We start from the raw sequence: 12448 nt of genomic DNA, 5'->3' as shown, positions 1-12448 counted from the left end.
CAGGACCAGAGGACAATGGTACATCATACAGTGATTGACACAAGCCATGGCTGCTAATCAAAAGTAGATTTTATTACCAGCTGAGTCAAGTGCATTATGGGGCCATTGTTCTAGTGCTGTCAGGGCAAGAGCATACGTAGTCAGTCACCTTCTCAAGATGGGTTGATTGTTCTCCAAGATTAGACAGAGTTGCCTTATTATCCATCCCAGACAACAAGGCATCTCACCCAAACAGACGCCTTTACAGAAACTGCCTGTACATTGAATTGATTTGAATTGCTAATGCATAATCTGTCCAGCACAGATGTGCAATGAATATTTGGATGTTGTTTTGCATGTCAGTTGAGAAGGCTGAATGATGAGGTGATGATCATTCAGTGATGGGTACTGGACATTTGCCAACAATTGAGTTTGAGCACTTTCCCTGACAGTAATCAGATCAGCTTCCAAAACGTCTTTTCTTCAATTCACTGACAATTTATGTTAGAAGATAATGCAACTCTCTCACAGTTAACACAGTTGGCAGCAATTTGCATTTTTTTCATATAATTAAATTTTTCATTTCACCCAAGAAGAAATACATACAAGCCATATATAACTGATATACATATTCCAAGACACCTCCAAAGTAACTCCGCGTGAGTAAGAGGCCATCTAGATAGGTAAAACACATTGAAACTCTCCATAATACAGGTGGCAGTAGTTTTATTACTTATAAAATTAGGAACAGTGTTATTAAGCTCTAATAGACTAACTCTAAAAAAAATATATAATTTCGGTAATAAGCATTTAACATATGACCATGGTCATGCTGAAAGAAGGCTGTCCAACACAATGTTCTGATTTAAAATTTTTCAGTCTCTGTCAGGATTGACTTAGTATAAATTAGGAACGGAAATAAATCCCACTAGGTTGATATTACGATTGATGTGAGCTCACACAGTGGCATCACATGATTCATGTGAATGTGAAGGAGTTTTTTGTATAGTCACAATCATGGAACCATACAGTAATTTAGGTTGGAAGGAACCTCTGGAGGTCATTTGGTCTAGCCAGGGTCTTACCCTGTTACATGCTCAGGGACTGATTTAGCTGAATTCTAAATATCTACAAGGATGGAGATTCCACATCCTTTCTGGGCAGCTTGCTCCAGTATTTGACCACCTTCAGGTTGATTTATTTATTTTTTCTGTATATCACATCAGAATTTTCCATGTTGCAACTTATGTTTGTTGTATGTTGTCTTATCTGTCTACAACTCTGAGGAGATTCTGGTTCCATATTCTTTATGCCCACATTATTTCAGATCTAAAAAGCACAGTTAAAAATCTACCTTTAGGACCTAAGTAGCTAAAGAGCTCCTGATAGTTTAGAAAATCAGGGACTTCTGTGGGTATTTCTGCTACCTTAACAATGTTGCCTTCTGACTTTACTTGGGTATTTGGCTAGTTCATCTCTAATCATATAGTGACACACTTTTCCTCAAACAAACAAACAAACAAAAAGGCTTCTCAACAACTTCTACAGGACTCTAATGACAATTTTCTCTCTGCCTTTCTGAGGTAAAGATGAGTACTCATCAGTGCATTGTAGAGGGAACAAACACTTCCTTTATCTCAGTGGTCTTCATACTAGTGAAAGTCACTATAGCTAGGAAGAGACTGGGAAGTGATTGAACCAGAAGCATTACAGTCAAGGCCAGAAAGGAGCTTTACAGGTAAGGCTGATTTTTCCATATGTCAGTCTTGTTCAGGGTTAGGTTAATTGTCTCTCATTGTGATTTGTATTACCATTTTATCTATCAGAAGCAAAACATAATTGTACCTGTGCTACAGATGAAACAATCCATAAAGTTGCACTGGTGACTTTTTGGGGGAAGCAAATTGAAATTTTGGATGTTTTGATTTTGTGACCTGTTAAAAACACACCTATAGAACTCAAAATGGGATTCAGCCCTTTGAGAGTGGCACTAACTCTCAGTCACCACAGGAACTGGGATGAGAGACAACACTCAGCCAAGGAGTCATGCTCCCATTTGCTCTCTGTCTCCAAAGAAGTCTTCATTATTCCATTATTCCTGCTGATCCTTTCACTTCCCCTGTTGAGCTATCATATGCTTCTCAGACACTGAAATGAAAGCCTGAGCATCATTGTCATTGCTGTTAGTTTCTGCTGCAAGGAGAAAGCAAGTGCCTGAAAGTTGGCATGGAATAGCCAGTACTTAGAGTTCTTAGTGAAGTGATTTTTTATCCCAAAGACATTTAACACAAGCCATTATTCCTGCACTGAAGGATCCTTTCCTTAAGGTTAAAAGTCTTATTTTCCAAAGCATGGGAAGTTACTTCAGCTGACAAATAAATGTCAGCAGCATGGTCTTTTTTTTTTTTTTTTCAGACTGAAAACAGAGGTAAGGATAAAGAATTCTCACAAACTGGTAAGAATCTGAATAGAAAGTTCCCTTGTATATTATTCTGTTAAAGAAAAACATAGATAACTGGTAAAAATGCATCATCTCTGAGTAAATGTTCCATTTGATCTTGAGGTTGAAGTCTTCTCATGAACAGTTATATTAACAAAATTTGAAAATACAAGGACACATTAGAAGGTAGGAAGGAAAACAATGAGTTCATGCAGTCTTCAAGAACAGTTGTATAGATATGGGGGAAAATTATGTCTTTCTGAAATCTAGGGGGCAAAGTCATGAAGGTGATGGACCAGTTGTATAATCCAATAATCGGTTGTACCTATTCGTTAAGATAACATGAGGCTTATGTATTTATGTATTTATTTACTATCTAGAAGAAATGTGGTAAGAACAAAAATAACAGTTTAAGAAGTTGAATTAATGGTCAAAGTGCTGCTTTTAATAACTGATTTCCCACTACTGTTCAAATGTTATCACAATTGCTGGTTTAACAATGCCATTCCAAACCATGCCATCTACAAGCAAGTAGACACAGATAAGTGGCTGGCAAGAAGCTGGCAGAAGCAGTTGGCAGAAGTGGTGCAACTGCCAGAGCTTGTTCTCATGGAGGACTTCAACTTCTCGGACATATGCTGGAAACACAGTACAGCCCTGAGGAAGCAGTCTAGAAGGTTCCTGGAGTGTGTGGAAGACTCGGCTGGTCAGTGAGCCTACTAGAGGGGGTGCCCCGCTAAACCTGCTGTTCAGGAACAGAGAAGGACTGGTGGGAGATGAGGTGGTAGGGAGCTGTCTTGGGCAGAGTGACCATGATGTGGTGAAGTCAGGAGGGCTGTCAGTAAAACTGCTACCTTGGACTTTCAGAGGGCAGACTTTGAATTGATCAGGACACTGGTAGGGAGGGTCCCTTGGGAGTCAGTCCTGAAGGGCAGAGGGGTCCAGGAAGGCTGGGCGCTCCTCAAGAAGGAAGTCTTAAAGGCTCAGGAGCAGGCTGTCCCCGTGTGCCATAAGATGATCCGGCAGGGAGGAAGACCGGTGTGGCTGAACAGGGAACTTTTGCTGTGTATTCAGGAGAAAAAGAGAGTTTGCATGTCAGCATGGGTTCATGGGCAGCAGCCCTCCTCGGTGTGGGAGGACAGAGATGCAGTCCCAGGAGGCACCGAGTAATGAACCGGACAGGGGCACGGGACCTAGGCAGGATGGCTTGGACAGGTACACTCTTTGCTGGGTTAAAAGCTGGCTGGACAGCCAGGCACAGAGAGTGGTGGTAAACGGAGTGAAATCCAGCTGGTGACTGGTCACCAGTGGTGTTCCCTAGATGTTGGTGTTAAAGAATCACAGAATCACAGAATGGTTGATGTTGGAAGGGATCTCTGAAGATCATCTAGTCCAACCCCCCTGCCAAGCAGGATCACCTAGAGCACATGGAGGATGGCATCCAGGTGGGTTTTGAATATTTCCAGAGAAGGAGACTCCACAACCTCTCTGGGCACCCGTTCCAGTGCTCTGTCAACCTCATGGTAAAGAAGTGCCCTCTCGTATTCAAATGGATCTTCCTGTGCTTCAGTTTGTGCCTGTTGCTTCTCATCCTGTCACTGGGCACAACTGAAAATAATCTGGTTCCATCCTCTTGACCACCTCCCTTCAGATATTTATACACATTGATGAGATCTCCTCTCAACTCTTCTCTTTTCCAATCTAAACAGGCCCAGCTCTTTCAGCCTGCCCTTGTACGACAGGTGCTCCAGTCCCCTAATCATCTTTGTAGCCCTCCTCTGGACTCTCTCCAGTACCTCCACATCCCTCTTGTACTGGGGAGCCCAGAACTGGACACAACACTCCAGGTGTGGCCTTACCAGGGCTTAGTAGAGGGCAAGGATCACCTCCCTTGTTCAGCTGGCAATACTCCTTCAAATGTACAGGATACCATTGGCCTTCTTGGCCACAAGACCTTAATGATTCTGTGATCCTAAGAAAGCACAGGTAAGTAAAGTAAGCACATACAAAGTAAGCACGTATAAGATGAAGAAATTTAGTTCCCAGGTGCCACACAGATAAGCCCATGGTACAGTGTGTGCTGCAGGGTAAGTGCCGAGCTGCTCCCTCAGTCAGGGGACCTGGTCCAGCTCCTAGAGCAGCCCTGGTGGTTCCAGCTCCACAAGGATCAGGGAAGGAGGCTGTGATGCCTTCCATCTATAGCCTAAATCAAAAGACATGGGTTGGTGGTCTCTGCTATGTGGGTTGTCAGCTCTCTTCTTCATGCCCCATACTACAGCTTCTGTGTCCCAGGAGTGCAGTCCAATCATGCAAGTCTCTGGTCAGCGCCGTAGGGTCTAGTGGTCCAAGGCAAAGTCCAGTTTTCAGCAATGAAAAGGGAAGTCTTGTCTGAAGATGAAAGCTAAGCACAGACAGCTTGAAATATGTGGGCCTCTCCTTGTCTCTAAGTTGAAAGTAATTATTATTTTCCTATCTCCCAGCAAGTTTCTGAGGACACATATATATTGTGACTGGGGATTTTTGGTAACAAGCACAGAATAAACATTAAATGTTTATATATATTTATATAAAGAGGTTTCAAATGCTAATACAAGTAAGTATCTATGAAAGTGTAAGTGCTGTAAGTGCTTTTATGGTCATTTTGAAAAGCTGTTAATGACAAAGTGGCCAATCTGTTACATAGGTAAGGGATCTGAAGACCAGATGGCCTGATTTACTTCTCAGCTCCAGCTGCGCGATGTATGGGTAGGTTTCAGGCCATGCTTATAAAAGACTGAGAGATTTTCTTGGAGCAATAAGAGTGGCTGGGTCGTTTAGACACTTCTAGGCCATGAAAGCCTTTTTCAATGAGGAGAAACCTCTTCTTTTCTGTTTCTAAGTAAGTTTTTGCATCTGAAAGATGATGAGGTTTGACATAAGCTTTTTCTGATTTGAGAGTCCCGGCTACATGTTTATATGACTTACATTTATTCTGGAGATTGAGTACGGTCTGATTGAACCTGACGAGTCAGCTTACTGTCATCGTTACAAATAACTGTACTATGGCATCTGGGATACTGTGAAGAGTAGACAGTTAGAGCAGCATCAGTTAGGGTGAGGTATGGTTGTGCCTACAAGATAAATGAGAAAAGCTCAGAGTGAAAGCCTCCCTGGGAAGATCATGGAGTGTGTCCTCTTGAAATCTGCTTCTGAGCATCTGAAGAACAAGAAAGCAACCAGGCATACTTGAAACGAATTTGCTGAGGGCACATTTTGCTCTCTATGACACAATGCCAAGCACTGAAGAAACTTTCATAACAGAGAAAATTTCTCAAAAAGAAAAAATACGCAAAACAAACTACTTCCTCACCTCTACTGTATTTAGAGAAATATGTCTCCCATCAAGGCTGGACACTATAGATGCCTTGAAGCAGTAGTGGCTTTGGCAGTTAGGTAATTTTCCTCATAACAGAAGTGCGTGTCATCTTGTGAGTATCACCCACTTATGACAACAGAATGCAAGCCAAACAAAAAAAAGTTCATCAAACTAGATCTGAATCCTTGTGGCTAGTTCTTAAATGGGAAAGAAAGTGCTTCACTATTTATAATGCTAAAGCTGCTGGGCAAGACACGGTGGAAGACGTAAATTAAATGTCAAACCATGAGGTACTAACACTAAATAATGAGAGCCACCGGACAAACTATTTACTGTGGGCAGGTTGTGCAGCCCTGGATGGATCATTCTGACCACATCTATTCTCACTTGGATGAGAGAGCAGCCTGGTGGGAGCCTGTGCTGCCTACATCCTAGGGTCTTTGTGGTCCCAGGTGCTGTCTGTAGTGCAAAGTAGCTGGGAATGAACCAAAGTCTCAAGGCCCCCCTCTTCCTCTCTTCAAATGCTGCAGCATAGACCCTCCTAATGTACTTGCCCGCCCTACTTGTCTTGCATCATGTACAAACGGTGGTAGCAGCATGCCCGGCAGCTGGATGTGCCCTTTGTAAGATACCTATGGCTGTAGGAAGGGGTGCTTATCACTGATTCAGCAGGGCATTAGCAGGCAGAGAGGGAATATGAGATGACTTCAAGACAGCAATGTGATCCTTTCACAGTGCCCATGTCTTCCTGTGCAGATGGCACTGGTGTGTGGAAAAGCATTAATCTAGTGTTTATAAAGCTGTGAATTCCTTTATCAGGACTCTCAACAGCCTTCCCTCCTTTACTACCACCTGTTACTGATCCAGAACTCATATACTCCTGCCGTGTGTTCTTCCCTCTCTCCTTCACCATTTCTCTTCCTCTCTGAAAGTCCCCTGTGGGGCATGCACAGTCTGCACAACTTTTTTATTTCCTCTGTCAGGCCTACTCTGTAGAACCCCTCATCAATCCTACAAGCACATTTTTTTCCTCAGGGAGGTATTTGTTGTGTGTTACAGAGCCCTCCTTGCCAAGAAGGTCTGCTTTGTACTGCCCCTACTCAGTGCAGATTGCCTGTCTTTCTGTGCTGTGGACCTTGGCTTGTCTCCTTAGGAGAGTGTTTGCTCCGTCACACAGCCAAAGGGTGAAGAGGAATTACCAGGGAAGAGGACTGCAGCACAAACTATGTAAAAGGGCACAATCACTTTTCTTTTCCTGTGTAAGGAATGTGCTGCTAATGGCCCCTTGGTCTTCCTTTAAAGCCTACTTCTAGCAAAAGCACGAAACCTGAGCAGCACAAGCAGCTCCTCTGGAGATGGGTGTGGATTCTAAGACTAGCAATGAAGTGTCCACTATGCTGAGCAGATATCCTACCATGGTGAGTGCGGGTTGTCCCCCCTGTCCGCAAACCTGGAGCTAGCAGCAGAGGCCAATGGTGGTGCTATGGGTGCGGTTTGCCCACGTGCATATTTCCAAGTACTCATACTGGAAGGAAGTGAGTGGGGCAGTTTTCATGAGGAAACCCAGGCAGGAACAAAAAGAGGTTCATTAGAAGAAAAAATCCCAGACTTTACATCCAGTTTGACATTTGTGCACACCTGAGCCTGCTCTAACAGAGCAAATGGACAGCCTCAACCCATCTCATTCTACCTGTGGCACAGACAGAGGAAAAGTCATGATGTGGGCCCCAGTCCTGACACCAGAGGATCCAGTAACTCTTTATTCTCCACAGCAGAGTGATATTTAGAAGTGTCCCACCTCTATGGGAAAGCAATGAAGAATTTTGTTTAAATACCAGCAGCTATTCGAAGTGAAGGTGTGAATTGGACATGCCTTTAGAGTGCCAAAGATGCTGCTGAGGAGAGTTAGTGCTGTGGGAAAAAAGAGGGTAGATGTGCAATATTTGCTGGCTGCTCTTAGGTACAGCAGGATAGGACTTTAAATCTTATTTCCTCAGCGAAATTTTGACACTTGTCAGCTCCTGCCATGGTTATGTCACAACTCATGTGAAAGTGAGTTTCATGAGCTTAAATGAGATATCATCTGAAAGTATGGATGACTTTCTGGCTGTGAGCCCACCCTCCTCCATTTCTCCCTCTCCTTCCCTCTGTAGGGGTTGGAATATTCTCTGAAATTAGCAAAGGGAGTCTGTTACTGGGAAAATGCAAACAGCACTGCAAAGGGAAAAAACAAACAAACAAACAAACAAAAAAAAACACTATTTTTATCCTTCCTGTCCCTGCCCACAGTGTAATGGTAATTTGAATTGTTGGGGGAGGTGAGAGTTTCATATCTGAACTTAGTTACTTTATTCAACTTGTAAAGCTCTGGAGTACATGTGGCGTAGTCTGTCATTTTGCTAGCACCTCAGGAATTAATTGCTTGTCCTTTTGTGCATTACTCATTAACAGCACAGTTCTATGGTAAACTTTGAGCCTAGACACACCATGGTGGAGGAAACACGTAGAGTCACTTATCAAAAGGAAATGCTTGTATTGAAATACACTGTGGGAGTCTATTGACAAAAGTAGATTCTGTCTGAGTTTTGCTCGTCTATTTAATGGTCTTAAAGTTTTTTAACTCACTGCAACTACGGCCTTTGTTATTTGTTCTAATCAACTTTCTACTGCCATTGTAAATGGCCTTGCTCTTTGCCGGAGTGAGAGAATCTGATATACGAGGATTCTGAACAAGGAAGCTGAAAACTAGAAGAGGTCCTGCAGGCAAGAGAAAGGAGATTTGAATTAAGTTGTAAGAGAAGTTGATCTTCCTGCCTGTTTATCATCTGCTTTTTATCCAGGGGAGTTTCCATTCAAGCAACTGCAATATCGCAGTGACTTTGTACTGGTATCTGGCAAGATGATACAGCTTGTTTTCAAAGTGCTTTTTCCTCTCTTCTGGACCACTCCTCAACAGGTACAAAACATTTCTTATCATGTTGCCAGCACATAAAAAATATTGCATGGTTGGCAGCCCAAAGTGAAGTTATATCAGGTCCTATATTAAGATATGAAGCATGTTACTGTATCCAGCTGAGTTCATAAGATCTTACAGCAATTACTTTCTTAAATCAGAATATATTTATCCACTTGGAATTCAGGTGAAGAGGCTTTGCCTTGCTTCAGTTCATTAAAACAAATTGAATGTATGTGCAAACATTATATAAATTCTGATTCTTATTACTATGACGAAAATTTCATGTAAATCATTCTATTCACTGCTGTTACTTCAAGTTTGCACCTTAAGAAATGAGTGTAATTGGGGTGTATTTTATATCTGAATGAGAAAAAGGCCCCTTAGAAAACTGCTACAATGAAGAAGTTACCTAGCTTGGAGAAAAGCACATTTCTTGCTGAAAATCCTGCCTTTGTTATGATCTCCCATGGAAGCTTTGGTTTCTCCTGAGACTCGGTTTGAAGAAGATCATTGAACAGTGTTCTGTTTCAGGTTGTTCCATATCTTACCAATCCTTTTTATTAGCTATTTGTTTCTATGCTTTTTGTGCTTGCTTTATGTGCAGTGGACCTGCTTCTGCAAAACGGATCTTTCTGTGAAATTTGCAGCTCTTCTGTGTACAGCAGTGTGAAGATTCACTTTCTTGTGTCCTGTTATAAGGATTAGCAGGACAGTGAATGACTTCTTGGTAACTGCAAGAAGTCATAAGTGTATGAAACAGTCTAATTTGCCCAACTACAGAATTTTGCTTTAAGTTGCTTTTGGGAACAATATTTATTTTAGGAACCAAATACTGGATCAAGGAATCTTCTACAACTGCGGTTACTGGCTTCTTGTGTACTCTAAAGGAAGGAATATTAACGCTTATTCCTATCAGATTGATGCATGATATTCAGTCCTTCTGGACTGCTGTCCATTCGTCTTTTAAAAATCTTCAGCCCTTGCTGAGGTGCTTTGTTTGAGATGACCACAACTGGTATTTTTGAAATTATATTTTAAGGAGCTTGTTCACCTGCAAGAGTTAGAATTTGTTTTGCCTAATTTGATTTAAGCAGGTACATAATCAAAAGCTCTTTCCTCTGTGAAGTATGGAAGGTTTTTTTAAGCAGACAGGTTAAATTTCCATGTTAGATTAATGGCGGATGCCATTACTCACTGCAGGGAACATTTTAAATTTAATTTGAATTAATCTAAATAATGAAATAAAATATTAAATTAACTATAATATTAATTAATTTCAGCCTCTAGAAATGTAATCTTACAAAGAACCAGATAGTCTCAAAGTTGTAGGAAATTAATTCCCTATGAGAATATATAGGCAGAAAATAAACTTATGTGAGCATTTTTATTACTTTGGGGGACAGCCTGGACTGGGCATCTTTCACTTGAAGTGACTTACAGTCATATTTGCACTGTGTGTGTTTGCATATATACAAAATATTTTGAGACTGGAGCACCGCAGTTTAAATGTGAAATATACCAGGAACATGAGAATTTCAGCTAGGGAATACTACCTTGTCATCTGTCATGAACTTTCATACGGCTTTAGTGGTCAAAAATTCATTGATGATGTTTTGCAATACAATTAATTTTGTTCACAGTAAGTCAGAGGTTGCTTCATTAACTTAAAAGTGTACGTTTCTTGTCTTGAAGTCACACTAAAATGTTAAAAGAATCCATCTACCCAGAAAATGAGATGCTGCTGGAATAGGTGACAAAATATCCTCTCCTGTATTATTAGAACCGGTACTAGCACAGATTTTCCTGGGAGAGGAGCTGTTTCAGTAAGGGAGTTACCTACTTTCATGTTTTTAAACACTGTCTATGTTCTTGGGATGTCTTCTTGGTCCCTTTTTCCATAGTTTGTGATACTTAGGGATAGAGCAGTTCTGCCTTAGGAGAGAAGACGTATGAATACTTATCAAAGGTTTGCTTCATTTTATATTCTGTTTTCAGGACTGGGCAAAAGAAAATGCTTATGTCTATTAGACAACACATAAGTAATACTATACTTTCCAGCTCCTAATGACCAGTTATTGATGGGGTTTCTGAGCGGTTACTGTATTTGGACCACAACTTTTTAAATCAATGTCTGATTAACCCTTTTTTGAATCTGCTTTTGGCTTTTAGTGTTATTTTAGCACTATGCAAAGAGTTTCCACAACGTAAATACGCTGTGAGGAAAAAGACATTATGCTTTTGTTTTTAGCCTGCAGTACACCTATAGATCCTGCAGTCTAATGTTAATGTTAACACAGAGTCACCATGAAGAGGAGGAAGCAGCATAACCAACAGATTGTATTTTTCTATTTACTGTTTCATTTTTTGATGCTAGATACCTGCACAAATACTAGTTTAACCCAGAAGTGCTGGCACTGGGTTATCTAGGTCTAAAGCCAAGGAACAGAATGAAGCCTGAGGAGGAGTAGCAAATAATTTCCACTCATACAGTGGCATCCAGCAGGATACTATCTAACATATGGTCACCACATACAGTAAATTCGGAAGTAACCTGGAAGGCCGTGAAGAAAGAAAAAAGCATTAATACTTGTTAGCAAACATACAAAAAAATTAGCCTGAATGAATGTCCTGAGCACACCGAGAAGCCTCAGTTGCCCAGACCATCATTATGGACCTGCCTAGTAATCTCCAGATGGTGTCTGACCCTTGATACCACTGCTGGACCTGATCTTGACCCTGACTCTGACCTGCAGGTTGGCACCCCAGCATGACCTCAGACCTGGCTCATCACTACAAGTACCTCCAGCGATGTGGTCTCTCAGTTCAGCCTGTGCCAGGGTCTCACACTCACTGGCCAGGTTCTTTTAGATACTCCATCTATAGAGGGTTTCATGCTGAATACCAAACCTGCTTTTTGGGAGCTATGTGGGATTTTCATCTATCAAAGTGATACAGCAATGTACGTAAGTTACAGTACAGGTACAAATCGTCCTCAGCAGGATGTTGTATCTGTAATATACAGTTGAGTCACAACATAAATGTGGTTCCTATTACCAGTCTCTGTAATACAGCACCACAACAATGCTGGGTGTTCCCAGCCTCTGAGAAGGAGAATTGAACCAGTTCAAGCCCGTAGCTCCCTTCACAGTTCTTCCTCTAGTTTATACACTCCACTGAGTTGTACCATGTTTGCTGGTGTATTTACAGTCTTTTGATTAACTCAGAGAAGTAGAGCTACACACCCCATTGATCTACTGGACTGTTAAAGCCATTTATCTCGGGCACAGGCTACCTTCACAGTATGGCTGAGGCTGGCAGGGACCTCTGGAGGTCACCTGGTCCAACTTCCCAGCTCAAACAGGACCACCCAGAGCAGGTTGCTCAGGAATGTGTCCAGGCAGCTTTTGAAGATCTCCAAGGTAGACTCCACAACATTTCTGGGAGACTTGTTCTTTTACTCAGTCACCTGTACAGTAAAAAAAAGTGCTTCTTGGTGTTCAGAACCTTTTGTTTCTCTTTCTGTTGAGGTAAGTTCACAGCTGTGAATCAGCTGTGCTCAGTAGTTCCCACATCCTGCCATCCCTGGGCCTGCCCTGTGGGATGCCCGCCTCATTATTGTGCACTGCTCCTGGCTCCCTGGACCCTTGGTGATCAACCAGCTCTTGCCACTCCCTGACAGTCTAACTCAATCCTAACTGGATCTGGACAGGTGATGGGA

The sequence above is a fragment of the Aythya fuligula genome, chromosome 2, assembly GCF_009819795.1.
Source record: "Aythya fuligula isolate bAytFul2 chromosome 2, bAytFul2.pri, whole genome shotgun sequence".
Classification (NCBI taxonomy): Eukaryota; Metazoa; Chordata; class Aves; order Anseriformes; family Anatidae; genus Aythya; species Aythya fuligula.
The sequence above is the reverse complement of the archived record's forward strand: the minus strand, read 5'-3'. Positions refer to the sequence as shown.